This window comes from Ictidomys tridecemlineatus, unplaced genomic scaffold, assembly GCF_052094955.1.
Source record: "Ictidomys tridecemlineatus isolate mIctTri1 unplaced genomic scaffold, mIctTri1.hap1 Scaffold_46, whole genome shotgun sequence".
Classification (NCBI taxonomy): Eukaryota; Metazoa; Chordata; class Mammalia; order Rodentia; family Sciuridae; genus Ictidomys; species Ictidomys tridecemlineatus.
This window is the reverse complement of record NW_027522984.1, coordinates 570,798-590,988: the sequence shown is the minus strand read 5'-3', so window position 1 is coordinate 590,988 and position 20,191 is coordinate 570,798. Positions and strand designations below refer to the sequence as shown.

The 20,191-nt window shown below is 34.2% G+C and overlaps 1 pseudogene across 1 annotated transcript in view; it reads left to right on the top strand.

Moving 5' to 3' along the window:
- LOC144373690 (transport and Golgi organization protein 1 homolog) overlaps window positions 1-19,989 on the top strand; it is an 87,829-nt pseudogene extending 67,840 nt beyond the window's left edge. Inside the window, exons 9-29 of the transcript XR_013433271.1 lie at window positions 1,016-1,147; window positions 3,407-3,428; window positions 4,351-4,439; window positions 4,681-4,758; window positions 4,846-4,956; window positions 6,018-6,089; window positions 6,269-6,373; window positions 7,009-7,131; window positions 7,230-7,335; window positions 8,340-8,395; window positions 8,484-8,574; window positions 8,746-8,884; window positions 13,557-13,658; window positions 14,531-14,591; window positions 14,707-14,742; window positions 14,818-14,885; window positions 15,002-15,102; window positions 15,284-15,421; window positions 16,386-16,462; window positions 18,042-18,192; window positions 19,186-19,989. The product of XR_013433271.1 is annotated as a transport and Golgi organization protein 1 homolog (transcript). The remainder of the gene's footprint in view (window positions 1-1,015; window positions 1,148-3,406; window positions 3,429-4,350; window positions 4,440-4,680; window positions 4,759-4,845; window positions 4,957-6,017; window positions 6,090-6,268; window positions 6,374-7,008; window positions 7,132-7,229; window positions 7,336-8,339; window positions 8,396-8,483; window positions 8,575-8,745; window positions 8,885-13,556; window positions 13,659-14,530; window positions 14,592-14,706; window positions 14,743-14,817; window positions 14,886-15,001; window positions 15,103-15,283; window positions 15,422-16,385; window positions 16,463-18,041; window positions 18,193-19,185) is intronic.
- The last annotated feature ends 202 nt before the right edge of the window (window positions 19,990-20,191 follow it).

The window sequence follows — 20,191 nt, the reverse complement described above, 5'->3', positions numbered from 1 at the left end:
TGACTGTCATGGCGACAGAGAAATGGAGTGTGTCAGGCCCAAGGCAGGCAGGACGTGACTGTATGGTTAAGCAAGGCCGGTGAGAGTGTACTTGAGCTTTCCCCACTTGCACTTTTTTTTTGACGGAATAGAGGTGACAACCTCATGGTATGTTCTGAAATGCAGCCAACAATCCAAACAGCTAATGTTACTACAGGTCTTTTCCCTAAGGAGACTGCTGGGGAATTGGGCCCAAGTGACAGTTATCTCATATTACGTGTAGAGGGCGGTGAAAACAGGGAAGAGTAGGCATGTGTTTACTGCACTGCCTTTGAGCAACCATTTAAAATTAGGCTCTGAATTTTATAGAAGGATGTTAAATTCAGAGAAGTTTATCTAAGCCAGTTTTCAAGAGTTGTCTGAAATTACATGTCACGTATCTGTATATAAGAGTGGAATGGAAGTAAGATTTAAAATCTTATACATATATCATCATTGTTTTTATTTGGTGCCATAAAATTAATTAGTTCTTTTATATATTTAAGTTTTGTCTTAAATGAATTTTTTAAATTATAAAAACCAGGTTATCTAAGAGAAAAGAATGATACAGAGGGATTCTAGCCAGGTGTTAGATAATGTGATGATATAGGGCCTGTTACAAACTGGAAATGTATGCTCAATTTAAAGTATTTAGATTCGGGCTGGGGTTGTGGTTCAGTAGAGCGCTTGCCTAGCATACATGAGGCACTGGGTTCGATCCTCAGCACCATATAAAAACAAAACAATGTGTCCACCCTAAAACTAAAGATACATAAATAAATATTTTTAAAAAGTATTTAGATTCATTATACTTGAAAACACTGGAAGCGAACAAAAAATATGAGACTGCCAGTATTCTCTCTCTTGAAGAAGCTATTGGAAAATATTGAGGAGGTGGATTTCTGATGAGGAGGTTGGTTTAGAATTGCCATGATTCTTTGTGACTGTTTTGTTATAAATTTAAGGTTTCCCATTTCTTCTAATTTGTCTGTTTAAGCTGTTTACTACATTGCCTGATGATGATACTCAGCCTGGGCCTGATTTTTATGGACTACCATGGAAGCCTGTAGTATTCACTGTTTTCTTTGGGATTGTATCCTTTGTCATTTTCTTTTGGAGAACTGCTCTTGTGAGTAAATTAACTTACCTTATACCTTAGCACATAAGCACAAGGATTATTTTATATAGTCACTGCCCCCCCCTTTCTTTTTCTTTTTCAGTTGCTAAAACACAAAATAGTGGTTTAAGTCAAACTAACATTATAAAATAATTTAGTGTGGGTGCAGTTGGTAGAACTGGTAATTCTTACAGCCATCCTGACCAGTAGTTTCATATGTATCAGAAGTCTTAAAAGTGGGATAAAAGATGGGATAGGTTAGATAAATATCCTTTTATGTAGCATATATGTCTAGTAATCTATCTTAAAGAAATAACTATGCTTTGAAGATTTTGGTAATGTTTTTCAATGGAACAGTGTATTAGATTGAAGACTTAGCACAACATAATTCATTTAGGGGTTATTGTATGTTCGATTAGTGGAATAGTAGGCAGATTTATTTCAAAGCTTTGAGGTACAGAAAATGCTCACAATTAAATGTGAAGTGGGAAAAAAAAGCAGAAACTAAGATTTAAATGTTGATGAACTGTATGTTAATATAAACATACAAACAGGGGGAAATGCTGCAAAGAAATACAGTAAAATGAGAAAAAGGAGATAATTTTTCCAGTCTTTTATATAAATTTTTCCCAGATTTTATGATTTGATCATATGTACAGAAAATACCTTTTTATTTGGAAGTATAGATTATGTGTTGTCCAAAAATCCATTAAATGTTTTGTTCATTAAGGTTTTTTTTTCCTGAGCAGAATTAGTCTATCTCTGTGTATGTGTGTACATATATGTATAAGTGTGTGTGTGTGTGTGTGTGTGTGTATGTGTGTGTGTGTGTGTATATATATATGCGCTTATACATACTTATGTTTGTACTGTAGGTCATTCTGTTTCATAGATATTTAACATAATTGGAAGAAAATTATTTTAGGTAAATGGACTTTGCATATGAAAAGCCTAACAGTTAAAGAGGCCAAAAGCATTGGATACAAATCTTTTCAAATCTGATTGTTCTTTTTCTGATTTCTTAATTATATCAGACATATCATTGTTAAGATAAGTTTCCTCTCCTTGTACAATTGAGTGTAAAATCTCTTAGAAAGTATTCCCTTCTTAAATAGAAGAATCGTTTGCCTGGATTCCTGTGAGGAATTTTCTAATCTCATTGAACTTTTTCTCAGCTAAAAGGAAAAAGGAAATAGAAGGATAAAGAGAAGGGAAAAACATGAAAACATTTTATATTTCTCTCTCTTGTTTCTTTCATTTCAAGAACCCTGGTACCTGTTTCTCTTTTCACTAGGTTATGTGGGATCTGGTTCCTAGCTTGTTGCTCCTCAGTTTCAGCATTTGACTTTGGAACTTTAGTCCTTACCTTAGATGACTGCTTTTATGCTACTTCCCATTTTCCTCTGTTGTCATTTTGAGTAAAAGGTTAGCAAGGCTATGACATTAAAGAAATGTTCATTTCTTTCTGTGTTGGAGTTTTCTGAATGCAATTTCCTATTACGAAGATCCCATGGATGATCCATGGACACATCTGAGTATCCCATCACCATTTATAACATTTGAAAGGACAAGTAATATGCTAAGTTACAAAGAAATTTAGTGATGTTTTAAAAAAATTTCTGCTTAGGTTTTATTATCAGGTAGTTTATTGCTGTTTTTTGGAAACGATTGTTTTTGTCCTTTCCAGAATATGTTAATTGTCATTTATCTTATTGCTTGTGCATTTTCTTCTAGCAGTCTTTCCTTTCAGATTTCTTGCTATATATTTAGTGGTTTACAGAAATAAGATGATGTAGCCTCTTAGTTTCTAAATTCAGCCAATAGCCAAATTTAAATTGGAGTTCTAAGATGTTTTCTGGTGAGTGAAAGTGGCATATCTTAGTACAAAGATTATGCCTTTAATATTGTTTCCTCAGATTTCTTTTGAATAGTCATTGTTTCTAGACTTTATCCTGGTTATTTAGAATTGTCAAGTAAATGATTTTGAGTATACACACACACACACACACACACACACACACACACATCTTTACTGTGAAATAAGGTACATATCTTACTGTTTTTATGTCAGAGGCTATTTATGAAATATCACTACCAATTAAATTTAAAAGGCTTGTTAACCTTTACTTATTTTTAATCCTATAAATTATTATCCTGAACCAGAATGTTATTAAATTCTCACTTGGTTATGATTCTGACTGTTGTTTTAGGAATGCTGTTTCTATTGAGCAGATGTTTGACATCAAATTTAATCTTTTTTCTCTCTTCTAGGTAAAAGATAGAGTATATCAAGGTAAATTTTTAGGTTTCTTAAACTTGTAATAACCCTTTGTATTGGTGTTTGATGTGTGTTTTATGTATATTAGAAGTAGATACAGTGACTTTTAATGTCTATTATCTTTTTTACCTCCTGAAAATTTTACTATTCCTTGGTTGCTAGTATGGATAATAGAGAAGATGATGATGGTTCCAACTCTGAGATAGGAGATAAAGAGGAGGAACAAATTGTGGATAGGGAGATGATGATAAGTTTTAATTTGGGGCAGATTAACTTTGAATATTGATGTAATGCAGATGTATTACATTTGAAGAGTATTTCTATGCTAATGATTTAATCATGCATTAAGTAATTGAGTAGATAATTTGAAGAATGGTAATGTGAATCAGTATGTTTTCATTTCTGTTTTTCTATGCAAAGAATTAAATGATTCCATTTTCGGAAAAGAAAGTGTTTTGAGAAGGGGGGAATATCAAACTACAACACTTTACTGTATTTCCCATCTGTGAAATAAGCTTAAATTGAAATATCATTTTGGATGGGAGGGGTTCCTGGGATTGAACTCTGGGGCACTCTACTGAGCCACATCGCCAACCCCCTATATTTAGAGACCAAGTCTCACTTAGTTGCTTAGTGTCTCGCTCTTGCTGAGGCTGGCTTTGAACTTGGGATCCTTCTAGCTCAGCCTCCTGAGCCACTGGGATTACAGGTGTGCACCACTGAACCCAGCAAAATATCATTGTTCTTATATTTTTCTTAAATTTTAATAATTTTTATACTCTTATTGCTAATAAGCATAGATTGCTTTTTAAAAGCATAATAGTTATGCTAAGAAGTATTTCCTCATAGTACCATATAACATGTCTTTGCTTTTAGTAGATTGGTAATTGAATTTCATTTAGTGATTGTAATAATCTTGTGTATTTCCCCCTTTTAGTCAATGAACAGCAAATTTCCAAAAAGGTGAACAATTTCATGAAAGAAAATGAAGAACTAATGCAGAAATTGTCAAATTATGAACAGAAGGTATAATTATTTTTTTTGTTTCTTTCTCCCTTTGTTCTAGCTTGAATCATTCCTACCTGTTTTAATTTAAAAATCATATTTTAAAATTTTTGTTTCATTATTTCTTACAAATCATCCAAATTCTAAACAGTCATATGTATTAAGTACTGCTTTTTTCTGGAAAGGGTCACTTGTCTGGAAGTAACTTGTATGGTAGCACTTTAATTTGTGAATCTTAATTCTGAATGCTTTATTTACATAGATGAAGGAATCAAAGAAACAGGTCCAAGAGACCATGAAACAAAATATGATTCTTTCTGATGAAGCAACTAATTATAAGGTAAAAATCCCTTCTTTGGGGGGAATTACATTCTAAACTCAAAAGTAAATGTAATGAGTGAGTAATCTTGACACCTTTTTTTTCCAGGATAAAAAGAAGCTTCTTGAAAAAGCTAAAGAACTTCTGGATGAGAGAGCTAAAAGTCTTCATGTTATGTTAGAATCTGAGAGAGAACCGAAAGCTAAGAATCAGGACTTGGTAAGAGTTTTGCTGCTAAGTATTACTGCAATTTGGCTTTTGAAATATTTTGTAAAATTGGTTAGGTTGAACTTAGTCCAGCTGTTAACTAAAGTAATATTAGGAGTCAAGGAAGTTGAACCCACTTCTGCCCATTTTGTGGAACTTTTAAGTACTGATACAACAACTTAAAAAATTTTTACTTACATATTTCATTTTCAATTTCTATAAGTTTCTGTAATTACATAAAAGTTGCAAAAGATGGTAGAGAGTGTGTTCTGAAATATCCTACACCCAAGTAAGCTTGATCACCTAGCTGAGGTAGTATTAATCAGATTTCTCCACTGTAAAAATTCTTTCCAATCCTTTTCATATTGTATTCTTTGGAAGTTACCATGCACAGCCCACAGTTAAAGTATGAAGAGTTACAAGCTCAGGATGCAGCTCATGGTAGAGCACTTGCCTAGCATGCATGATGCCCAGGATTCAATCCCAGGCATTGCAAACAAAGATTGCAGATTTATGTCCACTTCCTTAAGGAGCAAGTATCTTTATAATTTTTTTGGAATTCTTCTGTATGTGAGATTAGTCTATTCTTCCTTAAATTTTATCATTTTTTAGTTCAGATAAGAAAATTTTAAAAATGATCTTGGGAAATTTTTTTCTCTATCACTAGAAAAAAATTACTAATTTGAACTGGTTTACTTGAAACAGTAATTAATTAATTTTCTATGCTTTAAAACATTTACTTATTGCATTATGATTTTCTATACTTTGAACTTTTTTTTCTGGTTATCTCATAAACAGTAAGGTTGTGGATGCCATGAAATATTTATGACTTGATTTTCCCTCATCTCTTTCAGTTCTTGATTTTTTGCTTAGTCCAAAGCTGGATTCCCTGCATTTACCTGAAATGTAATGGGATGGCTTGACAAAAATTTTGTTGTGTTTATCTTTTTTAGTATATATATGTATGTGTACACACACACACACACACACACACACACACACACACACACATATATATCAGTATTTCTACTGAAATCCTAATGCATATTTTGTGTTCTGTTTTCACCTGGCAGATAATGGAAAATAAGAAATCTATAGAGAAGCTTAAAGATGTCATTTCAGTAAATACTTCTGAACTTTCAGAGGTAAAGCTGCCAACTATTGCTAACGGATATTAATACTACATCTTAGTTTTGTTGCGGACCAAAAATTTGAGGTGTGCTAAAATGTGCAAAAAATGAGAACTATATGATGTCTTGTTTGGGAAAGTATAACTTTGTTTCTTCTTTGGAATTAATTCACTAACTGTAGTGTTTTTCATTAGCTTCAAATTCTCCTTAATGAAGCTAAGCTTCGTGAAGAGAAGGTGAAGTTGAAATGCTGTCAGCTTCAGAAAGAAAATACCATGCTTAAGAAGGAGAAAGAGCAGGTAAAGAAAATTTGATGTCATACATAATGTAAACTAGAGAAGTGAATATCATTATCTTGTATCTTTCTTGGATCTGTTTCTGAGGTAAGGAATATTCATGTAGGACCTTTTCTAGATATGCAAAGTTTAAACAATGCTCCCCAATTTGAGTGCATATATATGGTCTCCATCTGTTTTGGATTTTTGGATTATTGCTTTTCTTATCAAATGTCAATCAGTTATTAACTTGCATAGCCTCAAAGAAACTTTTTAAACCAGAAAATTAAGTATTTTATGATCCTCTTTTGAATAGTTACTGATTCACCGGCCAAGGGAAGATTACATGATAAGGAATCTAAATTTAGGAGACAGTCATATGTGCCCAGCCATTCCTGCTGGAGATAAATTATTTGAATTGGCAGCAATTTTCTGGGGAATGCAATAAACAGGGTCAACTTCCTGATAGCTCTGATGTTCTTACTGCAGCTGTGAGAGTTGGGGCCACTCTGCCCTCTTCCTTAACCAAGGACTCAACCCCCTCAATTGAGGCAGGCCACCGAGGAGTATGGCTCTCTATTTCTTTGTCTAAGTCCTGATATATCCAGTGCAGAAACCCCTCCCTAACCCATAGGAATTCATGTGTTTTGACTTTTCAGTTGCAGCAGGAAGTAAAAGACTGGAGTACATCACACGCTGAGCTCAGTGAACAAATGAAATCATTTGAGAAGACCCAGAAAGATTTACAAGTAGCTCTTAGTCAAAAAGATGATACTATTAATGTAAGTTTATACTCCAAATATATGTTTCATCTCATGAATTCTCCTGAAATCTTCTGAATTAAAATTGAGAGTCTTCCAACCTTTTGCTTCTTTTCTAGGCTTTAACTAATCACATCACACAGTTGAATCGGTTACAATGTGAATCTGAATCTGAGGATCAAAGTCGAGATGAGTCAGATGAATTAACCAATGGAGAGTTAGCAGGTAAGATCAGTCTCAGGGAGGTTGAATCCTTTTTTGCTTTCCTGTCTTTAATTAAGTATACAGATGCCACTTTTCAGCTGGCTGAATTTCTTCTTAAGCTTCAGGGTTGTAGACACATATCACTGGATCTATAGATATGTCTGTTGCATTGGCAGAGGTGGGTTGTTGGGGTATAATGTAGCAATAGGCATGTGAAGAACACTGACTTTTTCTATCCCATTGAAAACTAGTAAGTACACTGCAGCTACAATAGTCACATCCTATACCTCTAAGTATTGAACATTGTACAGTAAGAGAAATTTATTTCTTAACTTATGCAGATGATACTTGATTTTGATACTCATCATCTCTATGGCTCTGTGGTTTTAAGGTCCACAGTCAGTCCGGAGGCAGTTGGAACCATAAACTAAGGCTGTGAGAACAGAGGCTAGAGACTATCAGAAAGCTAGAGAGGGAGTGTAACAGTGTTTACTGATGAGGAAAATATTTCCAGATGTTTTCTCCCAAGTTGGATATTGCTTACATAGCAAGTATTTCAAACCACACCTGGTAGTAGATTCAGGGAGAAAATAGAGGATTGAATCGTTCTAAACAAGACACTTATTGCCCAGGTGAAGATAGATCTGAGAGAGAAGAAAAGCTTTTATCTTACAAGAATAGCATAGATAACATTTTAGTTGTGCAAACTAGAAATTCACCTTTTTTTTTAAGACAGACACAGTACTTTTATTTATTTTTATGCTGAGGATCAAACTCAGTGCCTCACACATGCTAGGTGAGCACTCTACCACTGAGCCACAACCCCAGTCTGAAATTCACCTCTCTCTTTTTTTTTTAAATCTAAGCTTGCAATTCTCTTAAAAGTCATTAGTCTAATCAGTTTAATTATTTAATTGATTTTTTTCTTCCAGTGTTTGAACAAAATCATTCTTTAGTTTAGGGAAGTTAGGAGAATATAGAGTTAAAAGTAAGGAAAGAAAAAGCTAAAGTCTTTTGTTTTTTAGGTGATCGGAACGAGAAGATCAAAGATCAAATTAAGCAGATGATGGATGTCTCTCGGGTATAGTTCTTTGTAAGAGTCCCATAGTACCTGTGAATTCTTCCTGTGCCTCACTTTTAAGAATACCTCTCTTTTCTGCAATTTTTAGACAAAAACTACAATATCAGTAGTTGAAGAGGATCTAAAACTTTTACAACTTAAGCTAAGAGCCTCGATGTCCACAAAATGTAATCTAGAAGGTGGGTTCTTCTTGAGAAGAAATTGCCATGTTGGAAAGACTTAAAAATTTATTGGAAAGATAAAGAATGGCTTTTTGCTTTCATGCTTCTTACTTTTCTTGGCACTACTCCCTCAAACAAGTTCTTAAGTCCTTGTACACATATAGAGATAAGCTGTTTTATCCTTTACAGACCAAATAAAGAAATTAGAAAGTGACTGCAATTCACTACGGTCTTCTAAAGTTGGACTGGAAGAGGAATGCAAAACTCTTAGGCAGAAAGTGGAGATTTTAAATGAACTCTACCAGCAAAATGAGATGGCACTAAAAAAGTAAGATTTCCATTGTTTGTTATTGTTATCATTGTGTGAACTAACAGATAATTTTATCTAGTAGAGATTTGTCTTTTTTCCTTTGTGTTTTGTTTCCTATAAGTTGCATTTTTCTTTCCATCATCAGTCTTAAGAGTCCTGAGGTAGTTGGAACCATAAACTAAGGCTGTGAGGACATCGTAATCAATTGTCAAATTCATATGAAGGCAAGAAGTGGTAAACTGGTATTAACAGTCACTGATGTGGAAATACCTCTCAAAGATCTAGACCCTTTCTATGATCCCACTATTTATTTTAATTTCCTTTCATTGTGATCAGTTATGTAATTCTAATGTTTTGAACTTGTATCTCTAACTCTGGACCTTTAAAAATACTGAGTGATTTGGAATGACATGTTTTAGTAGAATAAAAACTTCAAAAAGGAATAATATTTACTTATTGATGGTACAAGTTTTGGACTTGAATATCTCAGATGTTCACACTAAAAATTGAACTGTGGCAAGCATTTTAGGAGTTATGATTACAGAAGTACTTGTTTGTAGTATATATTTATATATTAATCTTCTCAGTGTGGAGCTAGTTATTTTTTGGAAGTTCATTTGAAGTTTTTAATCCACAAAAATACTTGAATTCTCTAAAAATAGTTTTTTTTGTGTCAGATTTTATTTGTTTGCACCTGATTTATTAACAAGATATATATATATCTTGTTAAAGCAAAGACAGACCTTCTTATAGACCTAACTATTTTTAGGTATTTTGACTTCTGTTGCCTAATTAATGCATTAAATATTGAAACCTTTCCATTAACTTTTCTAAAATTCTGTGATCTCCAAGCGACCTTTTTAGAATCTCAAATTTTTGTTCAGGCCAGTTCTAAATGCCTGGCCTGTTTCAAAGAAACATTTCTCATTTTATCACTTTTTTTTTTTCAAAAGAACACTTGTTTTCTCTGTCCCTACTAGTAATATGAATGACCTAAATGGCAATTAATTTTCTTTGTAATGCAGTTAAATTGTAGCACTATTTTCCTCAACTCCTCCAAAATTCATTCAGTCATCATCTGTGGTTTGTACTCTTTTTACTCATCCCCAGGTACTATGTTAGTTCATGCCTGTGTCATCTTTTCTGTTTCTAACCTAGGTCATCTGTCTTCATTCTCCATTATTTATATTTTTATATAATTTATTTCAAATTCTTAGTAATTTTCTCTATAGCCGCTTGAGTGGACTTTCTAAAATATAAGTCTGTTCATGTCAATATGTGCCTGTGGTTTATGAAGAATTTGCTTTCTATTTAATGACCTGTTCTTTTTTTCTTCCTTGTATCTTTTTAATAGTTTAAATATTTTTAATTATTTTCCTCATTCCCTGTATAAGCTTGATGTAATCATAAATTATAATGGAATTATAATTATATAATTATAATTTTATTCATCTTCTCATAATTTAAAGGCCTTGGTATATATTCTGGATTTAATAAAAACCTGACATAGATTAATAGGTTTATTACTTGTTTTTATGGGCTTTAAGTAGCTCCTGAATCAGATAACTGTTGTGGCATCGTATGTTAGTACTTCATATACTCTGAACTCCACAAGACATTCATTCAATTTATACACATATTTAAAGTTTCTGTAGTTCTGCATTCTACACTGTTGGTTTCTTATTTGAAATTATTTTCATTCTATTTGAACATTGTCCTTTAATGATAGATTTGATTAGTGTATCAAAGTAGTACAAGGATAAACAGAGAATAGTATTTTATCCACTAAATATTGCTACCTTTATAATCTGTATTAGGTGGACATGAACTTCATGATTAGAGTTAAAACCAGTTTCCATTTTTAAAGGATCTTTCTTTTGGCTACTGAATTTTGACTGTTACTTAGTTTTAGAAATTTAAAAATATCCAATTAATTACCATCTGTTTTAATTTTTTTTCTTTAAGGAGTTCATTATCATTGTTGTTTGGTCTTATCCCTCCCCTAGTTCCTGTAGTCATTTCTCTCTTTTTTTAACAGTTGTATTGAGAAGTGCCTAGGTGTAGTTTTCCCCACCCCACCCACTTTTTCCTCTTGCAGTTATGTTGCTTGGGACCATTAAACATTTCTTGAATTTTCGAGTCTTTTTCTAAATGTTGATTTTACCTCATTCTCTCTTCTGATTATAATGATGCATATTAGAATTTGATTTCCCCTGCCTCCTACATTCTGGATTTACTTCTTCTGGATATTTTCTTCTGACCTGTCTTAAAAGCGGTAGGATTTATTTTACTTCCCAAATCTGTTGTTAAAATCATTCATTGAGTTTAGGATTTTAAAAAGTTCAGGGTTTAAAATATTATTTTAGTTGTAGATGGACATAATATTTTATTTTATTTTTTATAGGATTTTTTTAAGAGAGAGAGAAAGATAATTTTAATATTTATTTTTTAGTTTTTGGCGGACACAACATCTTTGTTTGTATATGGTGCTGAGGATTGAACCCAGGCTGCACACATGCCAGACGAGCGCCTTACTGCTTGAGCCACATCCCCAGCCCGATACAATATTTTATTTATTTTATGTGGTGTTGAGGACTGATCCCAGTGCCCCACACATGTGGGGCACGTGCTTCACCACTGAGCCACAACCCCAGTCATATTTCAGTACTACAGCTCAAACCCAGGACCTTGAGCCATGTGCTCTACTATTGAGCTACCTCCCCAGACTCCTTGCTCTTTCTCATAAGGGACTAGTGTCTTACTGCTTTCCAAGCTATCTTTAATCTCATCATTCTGCCTCTGCCTCCGAGTATCTTTGACTGTGTGTAGGTCACCACACCCAACTATTTCTTGGTTTTATAATTTCTAATCCTTTGACAAAATTTATAATCTTTCTTTTCCTCTTTTGTGGTGCTGGGGTTTGAACTCAGAGCCTTGTGTATGCAAGGCAGCACTCTACCAACTAAACTATATTCCCAGACCTGAAATTCATAATCTTGACTTTACTTTTTAGAAACATGTGCGGTTAACCCCATTAGGTGTTTTCCTTTTCTGTGGGATTTTTTCTCACAGAATTTTGTCTTATGGAGTGCCTGGTCAGTTTTGATTGGCTAACATTGTTGTGATAATTATACATGAAATTTGAGGACTAAGATGAAGTTATCTTCTTATAGAAAAGTGTTGAGGTTACTTGAGTAAGATTGTCACTTCAAACGTAGTCAGCAATTAAGATAATTCAAAAATGACTTGTCTTTTCAATGTTTCAGTATTGTTCCTTTTGGATTTTTTGCCTGTTCATCACTTAAGTGTGCAGTACTTTCTAATCTAAACTCAAAGGCTAGGGCTTTTATTAAGGGTCCCTTTATTTGTAGCCCCAAACACTTCTTTTTTTCTCTAAGCCCAGGAATTTGATGAAGGCTTAGTTCAGACTCATTATATCTTTGTGTTATCTTCAATATGTGGGTAAACCTAGGAGAAAAGTACCTTAAAGTGCCAGCCTTACTTGTAATTCTGAGATTCCTTTTTCTAATGGATCTTGGCCACATACATATATCTTTACTGCCTTTTTAGCTTGTATCCTTTCAAACACAATTTTATATTCTTATAAAGATGTTTTGATTGTTCTTAGTGCTCTCAGACTAACTCTTTGGTAATTGGAAACAAAATTCTCTCTGTCCTTCAAGATTCAGTTTTCTCCATATTCCTTCTTAAGCCAGTGGGGAAAATTATTATATTCCTTTAGGCATCATTTATACCTGAAACAGTGAGCTCTTTTATTCTTTAGCATCTTACAAGGTAACTAGTATATTATAGCCACTCATAAAATACTTGCTGAAGAATTAAATGAGAAGCCATATAAGAATATATAATCCCCTTTTTCTATTTGGTATCAATAATCCTTTTTTACTATAGTTCTTCTGATTTATGGAAAATTAAGTTTCAAGTTAATTGTCTTTTGAATTGGAACTATGGCTAAAGTAGTACAAGGATAGCAGAAAATAGTATTTTTAAAATCATTAAATGTGGCTACCTTTGTCTCAGTAGATGAACATCTTGAGTTTCATGATCAGAGTTAAAACTTGTCAGTAGATAATACTCTGATCATGGGTCAGTTTGGCTTCTTTTTCTGGTTGACAGACATTATCAAAACTCAGATTTGTCTTTTTGCTTAATTGCAATTCTTTTGAAATATATATCTAAAGTGTCAAAAATGTTCTGTGGTTAATTGCATAGCTAAAAGACATATTCTAGAAGATTTTTTCTTTGACTGACTATATCTTTATTATGGTACCAGTCTTGGATTGAGAAAAGAGTTCCTCCATGACAAAGATATACTTAGTGTCCTACCCATGGCAGAAACGAGAAAAGAATTATCCCCTGCTTTATCCTAATATGTTTAATTATTTTAGGTTGATCAGTCCTGATCTTCCACATTGAAGTAAAGTGAGTTTTTATTATCTTACACACAGGAGACTTGCCCTTGGGGCACATGTTGTTTTCACATTTATTTTATTTACTGGTAAATAGAGAATTAAGAGGAGAAATTAGAAAATGTAAGTGATTTGCCAGAGTTTGATTTACAAAATTGCAGGTTTGAATTCCTATTTTATGTGCCTAAGCATTTTATAGAATTGTGGGAAGTGATATTCACAGAGAAAAACTTTTGATTTGATAACTGGCTTTATTTTAGGAAACTAAGCCAAGAAGAATATGAGAGACTAGAAAAAGAGCAGCGGCTGTCAGCTGCAGATGAAAAGGTGGTTTCCGCTGTACAGGAAGTTAAAAATTACAAGTGAGTTCAGTTTCTAAAGGAGGGTGTCAATGTCTAATGAACTAGTGTTAGCTTTCTTTTTTAATCTTTTTTTACATTATGTAGATAGAAGAAAATAGCATGGAAGTATAAATAACGAGAGGATATGAATACATTCAATTCACACAGGAGAAAAAATAAATTTCAACTTTACAAATGAAAAATGTTAACAAAAATTTACTTATAGCCAATGGGCAAGACCATAGGGAACTTGGTCAATGCAAACAGTTCTGGGGGTTTTGTATGTTGTAGTAATTCTTTAAGAAATCAATTTGCTGTGTGATGTATCAAGACACACAAAAGTGTGGCATTTGATAGACCTTGGAAATATTTTATGGATATAATTTGAAAAAAAGAAAAAAAGTTTTAAGGAGGAAGATATTTCTAGCAGAATTACTTGAGAACACACTGATGAACAGTTAAGGAAATTATAATTTATCATTCAGAATCTCTAGCAATTAAATGATAAATAAGTTATTAGTATTGGGTCTTTATTTTATTTATTTATTTATTTATTTTTGGTGTTTTACTACTAAGCTACATCCTTAGACCTTTTTTTTTACTTTGAGACAGGGTCTCAGTTGCATAGGTTCCCACTTAATTGCTGAGACTGACCTCGAACTTGTGATCCTCCTGCCTCAGCTTCCCAATCATTGGGATTACTGGCATGTGGCATTGCACCTGGCCTGTGGCATTGCACCTGGCCTGTAGTATTAGTTTTGATCACACTGGATTCATATAACTATAGAAATGTTTTTCTTATGTATGATAAAGTCTTTAAAAGTATAGCTGATGGAATAAAGGGAAAATGGTCAGAAATGTTTCAAATGTTATTCAATTGTTGTAATTCTTAGGCGGAGAATTGAAGAGATGGAAGAAGCATTACAGAAAACCAAGCACTCATTTAACAACCAGGTAGTAATTAATACTGTCCTGTAGTTGCAGAATTCTTTGATATCTAATACAGACAATTATAGGCTATTATAATGAGTCCCTAAAAACATATTTTTTAATGTGTTGTCTTTTTCAGATTGCTATGCATGAGAAGAAAGCTCATGATAATTGGGTAAGATTTTTCCCCCTTTTCTTTATTTTGTGCATAGCCTACTGCAACTGAATTTGAATATTTTCTCTTTAATAGCTCAAAGCTCGTTCTGCAGCAAGAGCTATAGCTGAAGAGAAAAGGGAAGCTGCTAATTTGAGACAGAAGTATGTGATTTTGGTATCTTCCTATATGTTTTATAGTGTTTTAAGGTTATGCTAGATATTATCTATGAAGGAATAGATTGCTGTTTCATAATTCAGAATATTTCTCAATATTCAAGACTATTGGAAATGACCCAAAAGATCGCAGCGCATCAAGATGAACCCAGGATTGTAAAACCTATGCTGGGAAGACCAAATTTACGAAATCCTCCTCAGAGAGGTAGGGGGCACTTTGTAAAAGGAGCTATTTTATTTCTTGGTGCAGAATGTACATAAATTACTTTTTATTTCTGTGTGTAATGGTTATGAAATAATCTGAATGATTTGCTAAAGCAGGAGGTGAGGGTTGGTGTCAGGGAGAAGGCTGCCTTAAAGTAGTAACACGGCATTGTTGTCTTTAGGTCCACTGAGCCATAATGGCTCTTTTGGTCCATCCCCCATGAATGGTGGAGAATGTTCCCCTCCACTGACAGCAGAGCCAGCTGGGAGACCTCCTTCTGCTACTCTTAATCAAAAAGATATGCCTAGAAACGGATTTGGTGAGCATTCACATGTTGCTTTATAGTAAACTGCTTCAAGGTTTTTTTTTCCCTTTTGAATATTCTAATGAAAACATAGAATTTGGGCCTGTACAATATATAGAAGATAATTTCTTACTTTATCATAGTGAATGTTTTCTGTAAAATCTGTTCTAGAATAGAAAACATTTTTTTTTTCCTGGAGGTCCCTGTATTGTTTTTTTCTTTTAAATTTTACACTGTGAAGTGTAAACCTTTATCTTTAAATTAAATCTCTATGGTGTTCCTTTCCCAAATATTATAAAAGTAGCCTTAAACTTTTTGTAGCATACATATTTCCAACATGAAATACTGAATCTTATTTCAAATTCTAAATAGGACTGTAGTCTTGGTAAGATTGGAAGTCAGGTTATACAGACTAAAGAAAAGCCAGCCTACACATACTTCAAGTCTATAGCTTAAAGTTTAGGACCAGTACTTATTAATCTCCTGTTCTATCAACCCAAGGCAGTTCTTTATTTTACTTAAGTCTCTTCATAAATTGTGATTTACGTATTGGGCAACCCATTTTTTAAAAAAAAATATTTTTAATTGTAGATGGACATGATATTTTTATTTATTTTTTAAATGTGTGCTGAGAATCACATCCAGTGCCTCACACATGCTAGGCAAACACTCTACAACTGAGCTATGACACCAACCCCTGGGCAACCCATTTTTCATGTTGCTTTCTAGTTATTGTTGAACTCTGACCTGTCCACCAGTGGTTTATTTCTTCTGAAAAATACATACAAGGGCTCTGATCTTTCTTTCCCAAGGTCAATGGATGGACCTTTACCTCGTACTGGTCTTCTGAGGCATCTGGGAAACCCGTTGCCTCTGGTAAAGGGACCAAGTAATTTCAAAGAATCTGTAATTGTGGATGGAGGATTTTTATTCTTTTCATGTTAGAATAAGTCTGAATCCATTCTTTGATCTCTAACAGACTCAGGATGTGGTCCAGCTCACATGAACAGCAGCTCCAGAAGTTCTTCTCCAGCTAAGGTGACGAATGAGGGCAAGGTAAGTTCTGTAGTTACTGTGAATCATGTGGTCATGCAGGAACATGTAGCTTTCCTACAGTACTTGCTCTTTGCTTTATCCTTCTTTGTGTTCTATTTGTACTATCCCATTTGTTTTTTAAAAAGCAAACTGTTCCCCAAGAACCTGAGACCCCCTCAGTCTCCACCCTTACTTCTTTGACTGAGCATCCAGTTGGAGTAAGTACTTAGAGGTTGAGAACTGAATTGGGTTTTATTCTGTGCATTTATGGGAAGGATATTCAGAGCATGACACTGATCTTGTTTGCTTTAAACTGCATGCAATATTGACCTTACTTTTCTCCTTAACTTGGGAATGTTGCTTAAGTGTGTACAACTATAATGAACTACAGAATGTGAAAAGTTATCACTCTAACTTTATATGGTGTTTTGTGTTGAATGTTCTAAGGCAAAGTAAATTCATTATAAATTATATAATTCATCATTTTTATTTTTGTTTGGAAGAATATTATTTAAGAATTCCTCCATTTGTGCAAACCCTATTTTGAGTGATTTGAATTAGATTGGTATCAGATATTCTGTGAAACAATGATCATCTGAAATGACCTCTTGAGCTAGTCCCAAGAAATGGTCTCATTTGTTCACATAAGTGTATTCTCTTGTAACTGTGTTGCTATTATATCTGGTAGGTCTTCTGCAGCTCTATAATAAAATAAATTTTTAATTGTTTAGTTTCAAACCCACTACTCATAGGAAATGATAAATCAATATCTCAAATGGTGTACAGTAAATGAAAGTAAATATTAAAGGCTTGTCTTCCTAATTAGTGTATATAGCACTGTGATGGAAAATACTTCTCAAGTTCCAGTGTATATATATTCCAGGAATATACATCTCTGGAGAAATCTAAGGGCAGCTTAGATAAGACCCCAAACCCCTTTGTAGTAGAAGATTTAAAAGAGAGCAAAGACCCATTGTTAGAGAGGAATAGAGGTGGGAAAAGCATGGCTTGGAGGCAAAACTGGGATTGAGTTCTTTAATATGCAGTGTGGCCTTCAACAAATTATGATATCCCATTTGCTTTTGTTCCCTCTTATTTAAAACAAGACAGTCTACTTAAAGATCTCAGAGGTTGAATAATATATGAAAGACTTACTGAAGATATAGTAGAATAGTAGCTATTATTACATGAGTAGAGAATGGATTTTTCATTTTATTCTGTTCATTCTTAATATGGAAGTAATGAGCTATTGTGATGAAAGGGAAGTGATGGGGATGGGGGGACTCCCTTTGAAATAGATTGTAGTGAATACAGCATGACATACTGGTCAGAAATCACCTCTGTTAATAACCCCTGCCAGTTCTCTTGCCTTTCCCTTTCCTGTGCAGATATAATCAGTAACAAACTGCTCCCTCTTGTGGCATCCTTCCAACTTCTGTAAGCTGTCAGTGGGAATACACAGGAGGGGTGGGTAGAGTTTTGTTGCACTGATGGTGTTCTCTGGACAGGTTTTGGGTTTTAGCTTTTATAGATATTGGTACTTTGTCTTAATACATAGGAATTTTAAAACTTTTAACTGCTTTCAAATCTTAAATTGCAGGTTCATATGGCTATGAAAGGGCCCCCTCCTTTCTCAGGGGTACCCTTCATGGGACCCCCGATGGGACGGCCTCCACCACCTCCCATTTGGTATGGACCGCCACTTCAGCACAGTGGGCCTTTTGGGCCTTGGCCAATTCCTCCACCATTTGGTATGATGATTGACTTATAAATCACATTCATCTTCCACTTCTATTGCTTGCTAAAACAGTTGGTTGCTATCTCGGGTCTTAACAATGAAAGGATAAAGCTGAGTACATTTTAACTTTTCCTCCAGTTTTCTGGGACATATGGGACACTACATAATCTTATACTGAGATAGGCAATAGCTATCTCTCATAGACAAGGATAAGGGGCTATATACAGAAAAGCCAGAAATATTACTTCTGCAGATGTTTGTTGAAAATCTGTTGATATGCACTGCAATAGATGGAAAGGTGGATGAGACGCATGCCATAACTTAAAATTTTGTCACATATATGAAAATCCTATAACATAAAGTTTGTAATCACCCATAATGGAAGCATAAGCAGTAGGTTATAGAATATAGAAAAGGAAAAGTCAAACCCTCCTTACCTTGAAAAATGTCAGAGGGAAGTGTTAAAGAGGATTTAACAGTGACCTAATAAATGTTCCTGGTTTAATTAGGTGGCTGTGGAAGGCCTTTTCCGAGGGCATGCATGCACCTTGATTCTGATGGCATGTGTAAAGTCCATGCTGAAATACTTCATGAATTTTTAATGGATACAGTAATAAATAGTGAGATTTCCTTTTATCAAAATTTCTTTGATGTAGTAAAGTTCTTATTTCATAATCTATCATCTTGTCATGGTAATACTTCCAAATATAAATGGAGCTCTTGTGAGATAGAAATAATTCTGCAATTATATAGTAGGGAAAGAAAAAAGACAAGCCTGGAGCTAGGTAGAGCCATGTTAAATCCTTAATATGTTACTTCATGGCTGGTTGGTCAAAGGCTATAACCTAAACTTGTTCCATCTCAGTTTGCCTCATCTGGCAAGTCAGGATGTTCACCAGCTGATGTTCTAGGCTTGGAAGAAATTAAAGACTATATTAACATACTGGAAATCACCCTAGTTCAGAAATTTCTGGGTATTTACATAACTTCCTTTTTTATTTTCCAGGTCCTGGTATGCGTCCACCAATAGGCTTCAGAGAATATGCACCAGGTGTTAGACCTGGAAAATGGGATTTGCCTTTTGACCCTCGTGATTTTTTTCCAGGACCTGCACCAGCACCATTCAGACCTTTAGGCTCATTTGGCCCAAGAGAGTACTTCATTCCTGGTGCCCCATTACCACCTCCAACTCATGGTCCCCAAGACTATGGGCCACCACCTGCTGCAAAAGACTTAATGCCTTCAGGCTTTAAAGATGAACCTCCACCTAATTCTCAAGAGTAGTGAGGGCTGTTCACAGGCCTTAAAACAGGGCCCATAAAATTAACCTCTGACACTTAGTCAGAGTTAAAGGATTATTGGCTTCAAAATATAAAAGTTTATTTTAAATGGTTTATGTTTTCAGAATGAAGCTGCCTTGGCGCAGTATACATTTTGAGCCAAAATATTTTCCCCCTAAATATCCCCCACTTAAGCTAGAGTATCCTTCCAATTTAAAAATGTGCAATAAGGAATACCTTTGTTTTAGTTAATGTAGCATATACAATTGCTAAATGATTTAGAATGTCATAATTATGGACATTTCCTGTGGAAATGCTTTAAGAACTTATATTTCCATTATCCTATTATTAGTGTATTCCAGTTGATAACAGAGAAATGGTGTTTTTTAAGCTTGATTTTTTTTTCTCTTTCAATATCTGGTTGCAGAGACTGTTGGGCTAAAAATGTTTACTCAAAGATCATAAACTTCATTTTCCTTCTTGCTGAAGTTCTTTGTTGTAATAGTTCATAAAAATTGTTTATTAATATTTCCCAAGTGTCTGTTGATTCATTGGATCGTCATGAGACTTTGTGCCATTGGGGAAGCATGTAAACGCACTCTCAGAACTGAAGATGGTGACTTGGCAGCATATCCCTGTTGCTCACTGTTAAGGAGGCTGGACCTTGGTCAACTGTGGACTTCTACAGAGGATTTCTTTTACTTGTGAGAAGTCTTGTGGCTCTATTTTTGT